Consider the following 15,631-nt stretch of genomic DNA (forward strand, 5'->3'; position numbering starts at 1 on the left):
CCAGTGAACCAGATGTCATGGGCTGACTTCGAGAAAGAATTCTTCGAGGAATTCTTTCACATACGGGTTACGAACCGCCACTACGACGAGTTCACTGAGTTTCGTCAGGGCAACCATTCAGTTGAGGAGGCCGTGAAGAAATTCAACAGGTTGGCTCGTCTATGCCCAGAGCTAGTCAGCACAGAGAAGGAACGAATCCGGTTGATGCTCAAGATGCTGAGGCCAGAGATAGCAGTGAACGTGGCTGGTGGCATACATAGGCCACAAAACCACAGAGGAGTTAGTGAGTAGTGCCTTGACCACAGAGAATTACCAGAACAGCATAAAGTAGCAGAAGCAAGTCTCCTCAGAGTCCAAAGGCCAAGGAAACCCTCACACTCAAAAACAGCAAGGCCACAGCTCTAACTGGAAAGGGAACTCCAGCGGCAAGCGCAAGTCAGGGAGTGAATCAAAAGGAGGACCATCTAGCAAGCGACCCAGTTATCCAAAGTGTGCTACTTGTGGGAAATTCCACCCAAGGGTTTGTCGCAAGGGCACACGAGGATGCTTTGAATGTGGACAAGAAGGGCACATGGCCAAGCAGTGCCCGAACAAGACCGGTCTTCCTCAGCCACAGCAGATTCAGTATGCAGGCCAGCCAGCTCAGTTATATCAGATGCAGGCCGCTCTAGAAGGTCCACTTATCAGCCAGGGTAGAAGCCCCTCCAGCTACGGCGAATGCGAGGATCTACTCACTCACAGAGAGGGCGTAGCCAATGCCTCGGCTGTCACAGTCGATTAGCATTTTACAAGATAGTGCTACTCTATTTGACATCGGGCAACTCATTCATATATAGCCAGGATGTTCTCCAAAAATTAGAAAGACCCTCGGAGGTACTCAGTGGCCAGTTTTGATGGCACTACCTTCGGAGAGATCATGACATCCACGCACTTCCTCAATTATAGCAGACAGAGAGCTCTTTTGTGATCCGATAGTGCTAGAGATGACCGACTATGACGTGATCTTTGGAATGGACTTTCTGGTCGATACGATGCTACCATAGAGTGCCGTAAAGCCAACCTGAAGCGGCAGTGCAGTTTGAATACAGCGGAGAACCAAAGAGAAAGGCCAAGAAGTTTCTCTCAGCTATGAAAGCACAGAAGCTACTGGATTCAAGATGTACAGGATTCCTAGCACACGTAGTCAACACCAGCCAGGACAAGAACCAACAGTTAGCAGAGGTTCGAGTCGTATGTGACTACCCAACAGTCTTCCCTGAAGAGTTACCCGGCTTAGCACCAGACAGGGAGATTGACTTTGAGATAGAGCTCATTCCTGGTACGAATCCTATCTCCAAAGTGCCTTATCGTATGGCTCCAGCAGAACTGAAGGAACTTCAGGAGCAACTACAGGAGCTGCTTGACAAAGGTTTCATATGCCCGAGTCACTCACCGTGGGGAGCGCCTGTATTGTTCGTGAAGAAGAAGGATGGAAGCATGCGACTGTGCATAGACTACAGATCACTGAACCAAGTCACGATCAAGAACAGGTATCCCCTTCCCAGAATCAATGATTTGTTCGACCAGCTGAAGGGAGCAGCAGTGTTCTCTAAGATAGATCTCAGATCAGGTTATCATCAGATAAAGGTTAAAGAAGGGGATATACCCAAGACAGCATTCAGAACCAGATACGGACACTACGAGTTCGTAGTCATGCCCTTTGGCGTGACCAATGCTCCAACTACATTCATGGATCTCATGAACAGAGTATTCAGGGAGTATTTGGATAAGTTTGTTATTGTGTTTATCGATGACATCTTTATCTACTCAGAAACTCAGGAAGAACACTCAGAGCACCTGAAACTAGTGTTGCAGACCCTTCAGCAAAACCAACTATACGCCAAGTTCATGAAATGTGAATTTTGGCTAGATCAGGTGTCCTTCCTGGGTCATATCATCTCGAAGGATGGTATTATGGTAGATCCCAGCAAGATAGAAGCAGTAAGTAACTGGAAGAGACCTAAGAACACCAGCGAAATCAGGAGCTTTCTGGGATTAGCAGGATATTACAGAAAGTTTGTAGAGGACTTCTCCAGGATAGCCTCCCCACTGACAGCTCTCACCAGAAAGAACAAGAAATTTCAGTGGACAGAGGACTGCGAGAACAGCTTCAACGAGCTAAAAATGAGATTGACCAGCGCTCCCATTTTGGCTCTACCAGACAACACTAGCAGCTTTGACATCTATAGTGATGCCTCTAAGTTGGGACTAGGAGCAGTACTAATGCAAAATGGCAAAGTGATCGCCTATGCCTCCAGACAACTCAAGGATTATGAGAAGAATTACCCTACTCATGACCTTAAGCTTGCAGCAGTAGTGTTCGCTCTCAAAATTTGGAGGCATTACTTATATGGAGTTCAGTGCAGAGTGTATACAAATCATCAGAGTCTGAAGTACTTCTTCACTCAGAAGGATCTGAACATGCGACAGCGCAGATGGCTTGAGCTGGTCAAAGACTACGATATAGACATCCTCTACCATCCAGGGAAAGCCAATAAGGTAGCCGACGCACTTAGCAGAAAATCCAGTGCTACCTTATTATCTCTTACAGCCATGTCACCGCCCCTACAGAAGGAGATCGTAGATTTCGGTCTCGAACTCATCGTTGGACAGCTCTCTACTATGACCTTAGAGTCTACCTTGCTTGGTGATATTCAGTCAGCTCAGGAGCAGGACCCTGAAATTCAGAAAATCAAGCAAGGGCTAGCAGAATCAGAAAGTAGAGAATTTAGAGTGTCCGATAGCGGGGTGTTGTATTTTGGTGACAGACTCTGTGTTCCAGATCAGGAGGAGCTACGGAGACAGATTTTAGATGAGGCTCACAAGACTCCCTATGCGATGCATCCAGGTTCCACCAAAATGTATCAAGACCTGAAGAACCATTTTTGGTGGCCCGGGATGAAGCGAGACATTGCCAGATATGTTAGCATCTACCTCACCTGTCAGAGGGTCAAGGCAGAACATCAGCGACCAGGAGGAGTTCTGCAGCCTATACAGATTCCAGAATGGAAGTGGGAGGATATCTCTATGGATTTCATAGTGGGACAGCCCAGAACCACGAATGGTTTTGCCGCCATCTGGGTAATAGTCGACAGGTTGACTAAATCAGCCCATTTTTTAGCTATCAAGATATCCTACTCTATGGAGAAGCTAGCTCAATTGTATCTCCAGGAGATCGTCAGACTACATGGAGTCCCACGAACCATCATTTCAGACAGAGATAGCAGATTCACATCACACTTCTGGGGGTGTGTACAGTCAGCGTTGGGCACTAAGTTAAAGTTCAGCACAGTATTCCATCCTCAGACAGATGGTCAGACGGAGCGGGTAAATCAGGTACTCGAAGATATGCTCCGAGCATGTGCCCTAGATTTCAAAGGAAGTTGGTGCAAATATTTGAGTCTAGCAGAATTTGCATACAACAACAGCTATCAGGCCACTATCGGTATGGCACCTTACGAGGCTCTCTATGGGCGGAGGTGTAGATCTCCAATCTGCTAGTATGAGAGTGGTGAACAGAAAGAACTAGAACTTCAGACAGATCTAGTAGCAGATACCACAGCAGCTGTACAGCAGATCCGCCAGAGGATAGAGACAGCTCAGAGCCGCTAGAAAAGCTATGCTGATACACGGCGCGGACCCTTAGAGTTTTCAGTCGGGGAAACAGTGTTCCTTAGAGTAGCTCCCATGAAGGGAGTGATGCGTTTTGGGAAGAAGGGCAAACTTAGTCCCAGATATGTGGGACCATACCTTATCAGAAGAAGAGTGGGCAAGGTAGCATATGAGCTAGAGCTACCCCAGGAAATGTCAGCTGTCCACAACGTATTTCATGTCTCTATGCTGAAGAAGCATACCCCAGATGCCACCCAGGTGATTGAGCCCCAGTCGGTACAGATCCGTGAAGACCTCAGTTATGATAGTCGGCCTATTCAGATAATAGACCGAGCAGTTAAGAAATTGCGGAACAAGGAGGTGCCATTAGTCAAAGTCATTTGGCACAATCACACAGCATAAGAAGCAACTTGGGAGACAGAAGCCATCATGAGACAGAAGTACCCAGAATTATTCTAAGTTCGAGGATGAACTTTTTATAAGGTATGGGGGATTGTAACGCCCGAAAATTCTCAAAACTATTTTAGGAATATTCTATGATTTTTTGGGAATTATTAGATATTTTTCTGGAATTTTTGGAGTATCGGAAGTAGCAAAAATAAATAGAAAAGTAAAATGGCTTAAGCGGGAATCGAACCCGGGACCTCTCGGGTCCGCTAAACCTTTAGTTAGCCTTAGAACCGGTGAACCCAGCAGGGCCGTGGTGAAAGAGAAGGGAAACATTTATATTTATATTTGTGTTGGGCCTAGTTACCCACTTAATATAAATAAAAAACTTAAGTTGGTTTGGGTTATTTTGGAGTTTGGTTCGGCAACCTCTTCCCCTCCAAACCCTCATGCCGAACACCTCTCCCTCTCCTCCCTCTCTCGGTGCCAACCACAAGGAGAACTAGGGTTCCATCCCTAGGGTCCCAAGGTCACTTTTCGGCGACGATTTCAGCACAAGGACGTTTCCCTCCACGAGTAGAGCACGTGGACGCGAGCGAATCGTCGAGAAGTCGTCTCCACCGGAATTTCTAGCGATTAGATTTGTAAGAAATCTAGCACACAAGGTAAGAAACCCCACACCTGCAGTATAAGTAGCTCCGTTTGGTTTTATACGCACTAGTTTAGCTATATGCTGTTTTTATCGACGCATAGGGTGAATTTGACCCTCCACGCAGATTTAGGGATTTAGTGAGAACTTCTAGATGGGCCGGACATGTATTCCCTCTTCAGTGGGAGTTCCTAGATATTGTCGGGTGCCTAGAAGTGGTCTCCCTAATAGAGGGGAGAGTTGGGGCACACTAGGTGTTCGATAAAATAGCTGGATAAGTTAAAATGCAAATTAGGCATTTTAATAGCTCAGTTAAATGCATTAGAAGCATTTAAATCAGTAAATCGGTTTATTTTAGTTTATATGGGACTATGGTCCAATGGGTGGGCTCCCACAGTCGCCTCTAGGTTCAGACAACCTAGCTCTAGGTTCAGATAAACTAGAAACAGCAAGTTAAAACAGTTAGCTATATTCAGTATTTTACTTTCAGTGGCACTGTACTGGATCAGATATCCATTGGGTTGGACTCCCACAGTCGTCCCTAGTTTTAGATAACTTAGTTAACCCTACTAAATTCGGGACTTGCAAACCCAGGTCTAGTTAGGGATGCGCGCACAGCAAGTACAGTTGCCGGGCCCAAACAGCATGATTATATATTTTCACTTATTATGAATTAGTTTTCAAAGCTCAAATTAGTTATGTTAGTTGAGTTGGAATTCAATATCAGTTTAGCTACAGTTTAGCCTATTATATGTTCAGTTCAGTGATCTTTATTGATTCATACGATTAGTTGTCATGCCATGTTCAGTATGCATGTTCAGTTATTTCAGTTTATGCTTGCAACCATAGTATGCCATGATTGTATGCTTATATGCCATGCCATGTTTAGTTTATTCAGTATACTTAGCATAACCTTTTAAACAACATGATTTAAAAACATATTTGCATCGTATGCATGTTTTAGTGAGGTAGATGGTTTCTTACTAAGCTTTAAGCTTACAGATACTTTTTCCTTATACTGCAGATAAAGGTAAAGGGAAAATGGATTAGCAAAGGAAGCTGAAGGTCAATGCAGTGATGGTGTGTGTGGCAGGAACCTGGAATGAAGATCCTTAGGGAGTTTAGCAAATTAAGAACTTAGTTTCTTTCTTAAGACACTTTTCGGCATTTCTAGTGATATAAATGCTATGAATTAATGAACCTTGCACTATGTCATGTTAGAATGCTAGTTATTAGATATTAGAATGTTTTCCATGCATTGTATAATTGTTGTGTGAGATTCTGGCATGAACTAGTGCAGAAATCAGAGTTTCAGTGCGAAATCAGAAACTCCGATCGATCCATGGATCTATCGGGGGTCCTCGATCCATCCATTGATCGATTGAGGGCTGATTCCGTGAACAGAAGGCGTCTGGATCGATCAGCCGATCGATCCAGTCATATTCTGTCACGAACAGAAGGTCTCTGGATCGATCGGTCGATCGATCCAAGCTATCCTTAGCGAACAGAAAGGTTTTTGATCGATCATGGGATCGATTGACTAGGTTGGATCGATCAGCCGATCGATCCAAATAAAGTCCCGTGCACAGAAGCACGCGGAATCGGTCACTGGATCGATCAGTGAGCCTGGATCGATCAGCCGATCGATCCAGATTACCACCCAAGCACAGTAGCAGTCGGGATTGATCCATGGATCGATCCAACAGAGAGCAATCGACCCAGCTCAATCTGGATCGATTGGGAAGTTCAGTTTTGGCCAAGAGACTTAGCAGATCAGCTTCTAGTCCATAGGGGATGTGGGATACCCCTTGTATCCCTTAGATTACATGCACCAGTACATGTAGAACCAAGAATGGTTATCAGTTAGCGACTAAAATTTAAATTAGATCAGTTTTCCGCACAGTTAGCACAGCATAACTGTAGCGATCGGCCTTACAGCTCAGTTAGTAGAAGGCGGGTCGTTACATTAAGTGAGTTGTTAGTAACTTACTTAATTAGTGGACATTCATAATCTTAAACACAGGAAGACTAACACACTCATGATAAGAAGGAGCCCATAATATAATTTGGGATTGGTGCGGTAGTACGGTAATAACTCTCTAGTAGAATGAGTTATTATCGATGAACTTGAGTTGTGTGTTCAGGGCAAGCATGGGATACTCAAGCTCATCGGAAGGACAAAACCAATTTCTCCTCTAGGTCCCTGTCGTAGCCTCATTATAGCCTCAAGTCCATCCAAATGTAAGGCTCTTCTTGGTGTCCAAGAAGGGGGTCGGACCATTGCTTGGTGACCAAGCAATGGGCGACCACATCCTTTTATAGGGGCCGGCCAAGATTAATTAAAATAGGAGGGGTGTTTTGAATTTTTAAAATCTTCTCTTTGTAGAAAACTATAATTTTTAAAAGAGAGATTTTAATTTTTAAAATTTTCCTTATTTGAATTAGGTCACATGTTTTAATAGAGAGTTTTAAAAGTTTTAAAACTTTCCTTTTTAATCATCCTCATGGTTTAAGAAAAAAAGGGAGATAAGTTTTAAAATTAAAATTTTCTATCATCATGTTAAAAAAGGAAATTTTTAAGAGAGTGTTTAAATTTAAAACATGGTTTTAATTTTTAGAAACTTTCCTTTTTTAACTCCTTCTTTAGGAAAGAGAGCTTGTAAAATTTTATAAGAGTTTTTATCTAGTAAAATTTTATAAAAAATTATTATTCCTTTCCTAAATATGGTGGCCGGCCACCTTGCTTGGTGCCCAAGCAAGGGGCCGTCCAAGCTTAATCCTAAACCAAATAGGATAGATCTCAACCATTGATTGATGATTGATTCAATCAAGAGGATAGAAAAGGAAAAATAAAAAGGGAAAAGGAAAAACTCTTGGATGATTTCATTTTTGTAAAAAGTTTTTCCTTATTTGCCTTGGGCAAGTAATATAAAAGAAGGGGTGAGGGGGCTTCATGAGACACAACTCTTATTCTTTTGCTTGGGTGATCTCTTGGTGGCCGACCCTCTCCTTTCTCTCTTTCCCTTTGCTCTCTTCTCCTTGGTGGTGGTGGTGGCCGAATTCTAGAGGAAGAAGAACTCTTTTGGGTGGTGTTCATCTTGGAGGATCGTCGCCCACACAACGTCCAAGACGAGGCGAGGAATACGGCAGAAGATCTCGAGGTCATTAGCTTACAAAGAGAAAGTATAACTAGTAATTTTCTTCCGCGCCATACTAGTTATTTTCTTTGTAAGAATTCTAAATACAAGAGGCAATTAGATCTAGTTTATCGAATTTGTTTTTCGATTTTGTGTTTTCTTCTTTTTCGAATTTGTGATTCGATTGTTCTTTTCGGTTAAGCTAGAGTTATTTAAGGAAATAAATATTAGCTTTCCTTAAAAGGCTTTGCCTAGGTGGTGGTGGTTGCTCCCATATCCAAGAAGGCCATGTGCCTCGCCATGCAGCCCTGGAAGCTAATTTTGGAAATTAATATTTATGGAATTAATAATCTAGGTAGATTTGAATCAATAGTGTTAAGTTCCGCTTGCGATTCAAATCTAAACCATTAAGAACAGATAAGTTAAATTTGGAATCAATGATGTTAAGTTCCGTCTGCGATTCCTAATTTAACTTCTAAAGAACACAATAGGTTATTTAAGGAAATGTTCGACACTTGTACAAAAATTTTTGTATAGTGGAATCGGTACGTTTTCCTAGGATTAACCAACAATTGGTATCAGAGCTAGGGTTTGCCTCTGTGTATTTTTAGAATTCAAATAGGTTATGCACATGTCATACATAATTTAGGCAGGAAAATAGTAGGATGTGCTAACTCTTTGGTTGCAGGCTCCAACTATTATGGCTTATTGATATTGTGTGTGATTGGACCCTTGGACATGTCAAGGGCATTAGTTGTGTGCATGATTAAATATATAAAATACAGCAGGAGCTGTATTATTTTTAGAATTTTATTTTTGTTCGATCTAGAATACATGTACATTCCCACGTAGAATATAGGATCAATATATGTAAAATTATATTTTTTTTGTGGATCAGATTCTTGCAAGGCGTGGTACTTTTGGAGCACCAGAGATGCAGCGGAATAAGAAGCAAGATGCATGCGACAACTCGACCCGATGGCGGTGGCTAAAGATGGCAGTAGTTAGGGTTGGAGCATACCGAAGATAGTGATGGAAAAGGCCATAATAGTTGGAAAATTAATTTTCAAATTTATTGCTTTTATTTACTGTGATGTTTATATGCATGTGATGTATGCTAGCATAGGTTAAAATCCTCAATTTTAAATAACTAAGTGGGAGAGGGATTTTAATAAATCCCATAGTCTCAATTACTGGTTTGTAAGTGATGCAACAAGCTTGCGTGTTGGCTCTGAGTGCCTCCCTCCACAACGGATGGGTTTGTGGCGGATCACTAGATCAAACTTCCTTTTATGGATGGTTAAAGGAAATTATTTAGGAGCGTGTGATCTTCTCCAACTGAAGGGGCACAATCCTATTTAATGGACTTAGTATCAAGTAATGGTATACACTTAGATGCATTCAATAGTATCCTCCCCAACAGAGTCACTGCTAATGTATTGTGTGACCAAAGTGAAACCAACTATTAATTTTATTTGTCATAAAGTTAGGATGACAAGATAATAAAATTAATGGATCACACCCTCCTCTTACAAATGTTGAATTTGTATACGTCCACACTAACGTGGCATGCAATATTTACGGTGATTTGAGGTGTTGGTTAATTTAAAATAGTATTGTTTGAGGAATCAATATTATTCTAAATTTAGAGTCTTGACCAAAGTTTATTTTTGTGATTCTTAGGATGACTTTCAACCCACTAGCCATTATACTGAAAGAGAACAAACTTACTGGTCCCAACTATATTGAAAGGAAAAGAAACCTGGAAATTGTTCTTACTGTTGAAAGCTATAAGTTTGTACTAACTAAGGCTTGCCCTGATGCACCTGACGGTGACTCTACTCCTAAGGAGATTGAGTATCATAAGAAATGGGTAAATGCTGATGAAATGGCGTGGTGTTACATTTTGGCATCTATGTCAAATGTATTGCAACATCAGCATCAAGAATTACCAACAACTTATGATATAATGAACAATCTCAAAGAACTCTTTGTGCACCAGAGTCGGACTGCTAGGCAAGAGGCAATGAGGAAGCTAATGACAGCCACCATGTCTGAGGGGACACCCGTAAGGGATCATATCCTCAAAATGATGGCTTATCTGAATGAAATACAAGTCCTTGGAGGAGAAATCGATGGGGAAACCCAGGTCGATATAATTCTCCAAACGCTACCCAGAAGTTTTGAGCAGTTCCGCCTGAACTATAACATGAACAAAAGAGAGTATACGTTGAAGGAACTTCTGACAAAACTACAGGCAACAGAAGGAATATTTCGTCACAGTTCTCAGATTCACTATGCTAAAAATGGTTCTACTTCTAAGTCGAAAGGCAAGAAGAAGAAGAAACAGGTCTTTTCAGCAAAGAAGGTGAATAAACCTCAGAGTACAGGACAGAAAGTTGGAATGAAGAAGCCGAAGGGCAAGTGCTTCATCTGCAAGCAGTCTGGACATTGGAAAGCGGACTGTCCTCGTAGGAACTAGAATAATAAAGGTATATCTCATACTCTAGTAGTTGAAACATGTTTAGTGGTGTTATCTACAAGCACTTGGTGTGTAGATACGGGAACCACTGATCATGTCTGCAATTCTTTGCAGGGGTTCCAGGAAACCTGGCAACTATTTGATGGAGAGATAACTGTCTACATGGGCAATGCTACTAACGTGGCGGCTGTTGCAGTGGGAGACGTCTAATTATCATTTGATAGGAATAGAAATTTGATTTTAAGAAATTGTCTTTATGTACCCAGTTTTAGAAAGAATTTAATTTCAGTTTCTAAACTATATTTGGATGGATATTCAGTCTGTTTTAGTAACAATGTCGTTATAAAGAGAAATAAGGTGATTATCTGTTTTGGTGCATTGGTTGGCAATTTATACACTTTAAATCCAATTTCTCCCACAAAGCAAAATATGGAAATTAATAACACATCTTCTAACTCTAATAAGAGAAAAGAACCTTGAGAAATGAACCAAACATATCTTTGGCATCTAAGGCTTGGACATATTAACTTAAGTAGGATTCAAAGACTTCTAGCCGATGGACTCTTGGGTTCATTAGAGTTGGAAAACTTTCCAACATGCGAATCCTGCTTGGAAGGTAAAATGACCAAGAGACCTTTTAAGGTCAAGGGGTATAGAGCCAAAGATGCGTTAGAACTGGTTCATTCTGATTTGTGTGGTCCTCTTTCTATCCAGGCAAGAGGTGGTTATGAATACTTCGTCTCTTTTATAGACAATTATTCAAGATACGGATACATTTACCTGATGCGCCGCAAGTCTGAGTGCTTTGATAAGTTCAAAGAGTACAAGGCTAATGTGGAGAAACGTCTAGGTAAAAGTATCAAGACACTATGGTCTGATCGTGGTGGCGAATACCTCTTAGGAGAGTTTAGGAATTACTTATCAGAGTTCGGGATTCAATCCCAATTGACTGCACCTGGTACACCCCAGCAGAATGGTGTGGCAGAACGAAGGAATATGACTCTTATGGAAATGGTTAGATCGATCATGAGTTATTCAGAATTACCAAATTCGTTTTGGGGATATGCTTTAGAAACATCAGTGTATATTCTGAATATGGTACCTTCTAAAACAGTTCCTTCTACTCCCATGGAATTATGGAATGGGCGTAAGCCTAATCTGAATCATATCCGGATATGGGGTAGTTCAGCACATGTGCTGAAGGGAGATACTGACAAGTTGGAATCACGTACAGAAGTTTGTCTGTTTGTGGGATATCCAAAGGGAACGAAAGGTGGTTTGTTTTATAATCCTAAAAATCAGAAGATCATTGTTAGCACCAATGCTCGATTTTTAGAAGAAGATTATGTAATGAACCATAAGCCCATGAGTGAAATAGTTCTAGAAGAAATTAGAGAGGACACGTCTACTTTAGTACCAACAGTACAAGATGAAGTACCACAAGAAACTGCAACACGTGTCACACATGATACACAGCTAGAGACAGTGCCTCGTCATAGTGGGAGGGTTATAAGGCAACCTGAGAGATTCATGTTTTTGGGTGAGTCTTCGGACTTGATACCAGGTAAACATGAACCAGATCCCCGAACATATGATGAAGCACTCCAAGATCTAGATGAAGTATCTTGGCAAAAGGCAATGAATTCTGAAATAGAATCTATGTATTCTAATAAGGTCTGAGAGCTTGTAGAACCACCTAATGATGTAAAAGCCATTGGATGCAAGTGGATCTACAAAAGGAAAAGAGGGATAGATAGGAAGGTAGAAACCTTAAAGCAAGGCTTGTTGCGAAAGGGTATACTAAGAAAGAGGGAATCGATTATGAGGAGACTTTTTCACCGGTAGTCATGCTTAAGTCTATCCGGATACTCTTATCCATTGTTGCTCATATGGACTATGAGATTTGGCAAATGGATGTCAAGACAGCTTTCCTTAATGGATGTCTTAAAGAAAACATCCATATGAAGCATTCAGAAGGATTCATTGAAAAGGACAAAGAGCATCTAGTGTGCAAGCTTAATTGGTCCATTTACGGATTAAAGCAAACTTCAAGATCTTGGAACATCCGGTTTAACGAAGTAATCCAGTCATATGGATTTATTCAGTATCCGGATGAGTCTTGTGTATACAAGAAGTGTAACGGAAACGTGGTGGTATTTCTTGTACTATACGTAGATGATATTTTGTTAATTGGCAACAATGTCAAGGTATTATCAGACGTAAGGGTATGGTTGTCCAAACAATTTTATATGAAGGACTTAGGAGAATGTGCACACATTCTTGGGATCAAAGTTATAAGGGATCGCAAGAAAAGAATGTTGTGCCTATCCCAAGCTTTATATATAGATACGATCCTTGCTCGTTTTAGCATGCAAAACTCCAAGAAAGGTTTCTTACCTTTTAGACATGGAGTAGCCTTATCTAAAGAGATGTCCCCGAAGACATCAAAGGAGATTGAGGACATGAAGGCAGTTTCTTATGCTTCGGCTGTAGGAAGCCTTATGTATGCAATGTTGTGTACGAGACCTGATATCTGTTTTGTCGTGGACATGGTTAGCAGATATCAGAGTAACCCTGGACAAGGACATTGGACTACAGTAAAGCATATATTAAAGTACCTGAGAAGGACTAGAGATTATATGCTAGTTTACCAAGCAGACGATTTGCTCCCTCTGGGTTACACGGATTTAGATTTTCAATCAGATAAGGACAATAGTAAATCTATGTCAGGCTATGTGTTTACTCTAGGAGGTGGAGCCATTGCATGGAGGAGTGTTAAGCAGAAATACGTCTCGGACTCAACCATGGAAGCTGAGTATGTTGCAGCCTCTGAGGCAGCAAAAGAAGCCGTATGGCTCAGGAACTTTCTAATGGACTTAGATGTGATTCCTGGTTTGCCCAAGATCATCACAATTTATTGTGATAATAGCGGTGAAGTTGCAAACTCAAAGGAGCCACGAGCTCATAAGGCAAGTAAACATATAGAGCGCAAGTACCACATGATACGAGACATCGTCAAGCGAGGAGAAGTTGTCATCACCAAGATTGCATCAGAAGATAACCTAGCAGATCCTTTCACAAAGGTCCTTCCGGCGAAAGATTTTGATCGACATGTGGAGGGGATGAGAATCATATATAAGGCAACAGATATGGCAGCTTAGTATTTTAGTATAAGTGGGAGATTGTTAAAGTGTATACAAAAAGTCTAGCTTTTGTAAACATTTATTTGTTGAAATAAAAGAATAACATTGGTCAATATTTGTATTTATTTGTTAAATGCAATTGTTCAATTAATTTATATAGTAGATAACATAGAGTGTGGTGTCACACTCAGAAGATCATGTTGTCGGTTCTCTATAAATTATAAACAGTTGCTCGCGATTAAGATGGAAAGGAACAAACCATCAGAATAGTCGTAGTGTAATTAAGTATTAGTTTATCTTGACAAATAAATTACACTGATACACTTTAAGTGTATTAAGTAGGATCATTTAGGTATGTTCTTTTTGTACTGACTTAGTAAAAGAACTAGACTTTAGTTATTATGGAAGTGTGTGCTCTTAATCCTAATATAATAACAAGCACATATATTTAATATTTATTTCTTTGACTTATCAAAGGGTGAGGTTTAGCTCGATAAATTAATATGCCCGATAAGTTGGGAAATGATATTACTTATAGTGTCTATTGTTGATTATGGAAGGAATCTGTGTCCTAGTTATCTAGGTTGAGAATGTCCCCAAGAGGAGCTCATAAGGATTTCCATGTTAAACCCTGCAGGTGGACTTAGTCCGACATGACAATAAAGTTGAGTGGTACTACTCTTGGAGTTAGATATTAATTAAGTGAGTTGTCAGTAACTTACTTAATTAGTGGACATTCGTAATCTTAAACACAGAGATACTAACACACTCATGATAAGAAGGAGCCCATAATGTAATTTGGGATTGGTGAGGTAGTGCGGTAATAACTCTCTAGTGGAATGAGTTATTATCGATGAACTTGAGTTGTGTGTTCAGGGCAAGCACAGGATACTCAAACTCATCGGAAGGCCAAAACCAATTTCTCCTCTAGGTCCCTGTCATAGCCTCATTATAGCCTCAAGTCCATCCAAATGTAAGGCTCTTCTTGGTGTCCAAGAAGGGGGCCGGACCATTGCTTGGTGACCAAGCAATGGTCGGCCACATCCTCTTATAGGGGCCGACCCTATAGCTTGGTGACCAAGCTTGTAGGGGTCGGCCATGATTAATTCAAATAGGAGGGGTGTTTTAAATTTTTAAAATCTTCTATTTGTAGAAAACTATAAGTTTTAAAAGAGAGATTTTAATTTTTAAAATTTTCCTTATTTGAATTAGGTCACATGTTTTAATAGAGAGTTTTAAAAGTTTTAAAACTTTCCTTTTTAACCATACTCATGGTTTAAGAAATAAAGGGAGATAAATTTCAAAATTAAAATTTTCTATCATCATGTTAAAAAAGGAAATTTTTAAGAGAGTTTTTAAATTTAAAACATGGTTTTAATTTTTTTGAAACTTTCCTTTTTTAACTCCTTCTTTAGGAAAGAGAGCTTGTAAAATTTTATAAGAGTTTTTATCTAGTAAAATTTTATAAAAAATTATTATTCCTTTCCTAAATATGGTGGTCGTCCACCTTGCTTGGTGCCCAAGCAAGGGGCCGGCCATGCTTAATCCTAAACCAAATAGGATTGATCTCAACCATTAATTGATGATTGATTCAATCAAGAGGAAAGAAATGGAAAAATAAAAAGGAAAAAGAAAAAACTCTTGGATGATTTTATTTTTGTAAAAGGTTTTTCCTTATTTGCCTTGGGCAAGTAATATAAAAGAAGGGGTGAGGGGGCTTCATGAGACACAATTCTTATTCTTTTGCTTGGGTGATCTCTTGGTGGCCGGCCCTCTCCTTTCTCTCTTTCCCTTTGCTCTCTTCTCCTTGGTGGTGGTGGTGGCCAAATTCTAGAGGAAGAAGAAGAACTCTTTTGGGTGGTGTTCATCTTGGAGGATCGTCGCCCACACGACGTCCAAGGCGAGGTGAGGAATACGGTAGAAGATCTCGAGGTCATTAGCTTACAAAGAGAAGGTATAACTAGTAATTTTCTTTCGTATCATACTAGTTATTTTCTTTGTAAGAATTCTAAATACAAGAGGCAATTAGATCTAGTTTATCGAATTTGTTTTTCGATTTTGTGTTTTCTTCTTTTTCGAATTTGTGATTCGATTGTTATTTTTGGATAACCTAGAGTTATTTAAGGAAATAAATATTAGCTTTCTTTAAAAGGCTTTGCCTAGGCGGTGGTGGTTGCTTCCA

Source organism: Zingiber officinale, chromosome 9A, assembly GCF_018446385.1.
Source record: "Zingiber officinale cultivar Zhangliang chromosome 9A, Zo_v1.1, whole genome shotgun sequence".
Taxonomy (NCBI): domain Eukaryota; kingdom Viridiplantae; phylum Streptophyta; class Magnoliopsida; order Zingiberales; family Zingiberaceae; genus Zingiber; species Zingiber officinale.